We start from the raw sequence: 3,774 nt of genomic DNA on the forward strand, positions 1-3,774 counted from the left end.
TCTTTCCCCCTAGCAGATGTGGAATTGTGGCCCAAACACAAACTAGTCACATACTTTTCTAACTGGCCTCAGATTATAATGGAGGCAATTTTACCTATATCTGCCAATTACTAATTCATAGCCTGGGAGTCATAATCTATGGTCAGGGATCGCAAGGTGCCCCACACTCCCCGATTCTTCAATCCAGCAGCCTCTTTCACAATCCCCGATCTCGAATGGGTACTATTGCATAGGTTAACTTACTTTGGTTTACATCTCCACCCTTTTCTTCTATCTGATTCCTTTCTAGGTCACTGGAACCTCTCACGGATCCTCTTTCTCGAGGGACCAGTTTTGTGTCATCCTGGAACAGAGGGTGGGATAATTAAGAGGAATACTAGGCCAGAGGAACTGACAGAACCTGACAGCTGGATGGAGAAGGGAAGCTAGCGAAAAGGGACCCCCAAAGTGACTCCAGCATCTTGAATCAAATGATTGGGAACATTCTGGTGGCGATAGTGAAAGACAGGGAGGCTGCAGGTATAATCTGGAGGGGTGGTGAGCTAGTTAATTCCACTCACGACCATCGTGGTGGAGGTGGGGGTGCAGGAATCAGTCCGGACAGAGCCTGGACATGGGGGATAATCAATCAGTATTTTTGAAGGCATGAAGGTGCTCCCATCTAAAAGCATGTTCATACATTCTTGAGAAAACACTTCTGATTTTTTTTGGTGCCATTCTGCCCTATTTTAGTGGCTGCGGCCGTTTTTCGTAGCCGAGTGCTGTGGGTATTAAGTGGAGCTGGAGCAGCAAACAACCTTGCTTTCAAGGAGCTTCCGGTTTAATTGGAGAGACAAGACACACATCACAAGAGAGAAAAAATAGGACAAAACCAGCTTTTCAATTATCTTCTTTACCCCAAAGAGATGGAATCATTTGGACAGAAATATCGTAAAATGGGGAAAAGAACAAGCATCGCCCATAACCTCAGGAGGCTGACACAACACTTCTCATTCCTTTGATGTATATCTTACTGTGGTAGAGGAAGAAATTCTTTCTACCCTTTTAGATTCTTCTGGCTGGTCTAATAATGAAATTAACATGAGACAGGTTAACAAGAGAAAATAACCAAATTTAATTGCATACATGCATATGGGAACCCCCACATGCATGCGAGGGTCAGAGACCCCCATATACACGAGAGGTTCCTAGACAGAAAGGGAAAATGAGGTACGTGTGACATCTGAGCCAAGGATGGGTAAGGCACCCGGGGCTTCAGAGGGGAGGAAGGGCCTTGCGGGATGATAAGAAGAGCAGATGTTTAGTAATTAGAAGTTTGCCCTGCCCTATGGCCAGGACGTAAAAAGTTATGTCCAGTAATAACTCTTATCATGGGCAAGGTCCCAAATTTAAATTCTTCACACGATGCCACAGGAGCCTCCGAAGGCCTCATCTGAGCGACGTGACAACCGGGCGTTAGTAGACCTTCAGGGGCTATTCTAGGAAGAGGAAAGAAGACTTCAGAGGGAAGACCGGAGATACAAAAAGGGATGATGAGCAAAGGTAGCGGCGAACATACAGGCAATCTAAACAAACGTCTGTATAACATCATAATGATAATGATTAAAAAAAAATGTGAATTCTGGGTCTAAAATGGGCAGGACTAAAATAGCACGAGAGGTGAAGATTGGAGAAAAAGCATTCTAAGATCCATTTCAGAGGGACGTCCAGGATCTCACTTTCAGACTAAGCATGCACGTCGAAATTTCAAGGACGATAAGTACATGTAAGCTTCCAAAGGAATAGAGGGAAATGTAATATACTCAAGATCAGATCTTTATGAAGATTGTAAAACTCCACTGAACGTTGCTGAAGACCTAACAAATGGAGGGATATAGTATGTAATGGATTGGAAGGCTCAAATTCGTAAAGATCAAAACCACCAAAGTGATTTATAGATTCAGTGTAATTTCAATCATGATGCCAACAGAATACTTGACAAGCTAATTCTGAAATATTTACGGAGGGGCCAAAGCCCAAGAATAGTCAGAAAACTCCTGAAGAGGAATAAGGAAGGGAAAAACTTCAAGATATCCATATATCAAGATTTACCATAAAGATATAGTAATTAATATCACATAATAGTGCACACAGATACATTTACCAGTGGGGTGGAATAACAATATTCCTACTCACTCATGAAAGCCTGACACCTGACAGAGGTGGCCTTGATCATCGATACTGGGGAAGGAGAAATTATTGATGTGTTTATTTTTATATGGAAAATCAAATTGGATCTGTGCCTTATACACACACACACACGCACACACACACACACACACAGACACACACACACACAAACCAATGTACCTTAATCTATAAAAAAAGACGAAACTCTGAAACTTTTACAAGGAAATGTGGAATATTTTTCTGACTTTGGGGCAAGGAAGGACTTCATGAAAAGACACAGAGCTAAGAAAGGATTGATAAATTCTACTTTATTAAAGTCAATAACTTCATCAAAAACTTCATAAAGGAGGTGAAAAGACAAGCCATGAACTGGAACACAATGTGTGTAAACAAATACAACAGGAATATATAAACAGCTCCCGCAAATCAATAAGAAGACGACTGCAAAGAAAAATGGGCATTTTAAAAAGAGGTCTTCTAAATGGCTAATAAATTTATGTAAAAGTCTCAATCTTATTAGTGATCAGCGAAATGCAAATTAAAACAAGTGAAATACTATTTTATATCCACTCGCCTGGGAAAATTAAGTGTGATGGTACTAAGGGTTGCTGAAGATTTAAATCCACAAGAATTCTTACACCTTCATGGTAGAAGTGGAATCGGTATCACCAGATGGGAAACCGTTTTAGTGTTTATTGCAAAGATGAACATTTGCATACCTTCCTCCATCCTATAGATCCTACACTAAGTCCTACAAAATCTCTTGCATGCGTACCTCGGGACACATTTTGGGTTCTTTTCGATAGTTTCTCATTTCAGGTTTAAGAAAAAAAAAAGTACCTTAATCGCCGGATCAATAAATTGTGGTTTATTCACATAATAGAATATTTTCTATTCGAGAAAACGAATTGTATATCTATACACAACATGTATTATACATAGGATCAACTTTGAAAGAAGCAGCTTGCAGAAGATGACATACAGCATGATACCATTTTTATAAAACTTCAAATGAGCGAAACGAAACCATATATTTAGAGAGACAAACGATTTAAAAACAAGAAACATTTAAAAACCTAGGGCATGGTAGACACAAAACTCAGGAGAGAGGTTACATCTGGCAGGGAGGGAGATGGGATGAGGGACGAACACAGGTAGGAGGCGCACCTACGCTAGGTCCTCATGGAGGATGGAGTATTCGTGGGTAGAAATTTGATTACCATGTTCCACAACTTCATGTATGCCATGTATTCTGTTGCAGATAGTACACGTTCTATATAACTTACATTAAAAACGAAAATATATAATAAAATATACACGTGAAAAAATACATAGAAAACTCTGAATCCCTCGAGATTTTAAGTCCGGAGTGTGCCTCCCCGGGCCCTCCTGACCCGGCCTCGACCGCGCTCTCCATCTGTCGCTTCGTGACGTTCGGCTCCTCCAGCCACACCAGATGCCACCTCCGAGCCTTTACGCACACTCTCCTGCGTTACCTCGCACCCCTGGAACAGCCTCCTGTGCCCCTTTCCCCGCCTTTCCTCTCAGAGCCGCAGGTCCCCGGGCTGTCGGGCGTCCCCGTCGCGCCGTCCCCGCTCGGGGACA

This window comes from Pteropus alecto, unplaced genomic scaffold (genome assembly GCF_000325575.1).
Source record: "Pteropus alecto unplaced genomic scaffold, ASM32557v1 scaffold43, whole genome shotgun sequence".
NCBI classification, from domain to species: domain Eukaryota; kingdom Metazoa; phylum Chordata; class Mammalia; order Chiroptera; family Pteropodidae; genus Pteropus; species Pteropus alecto.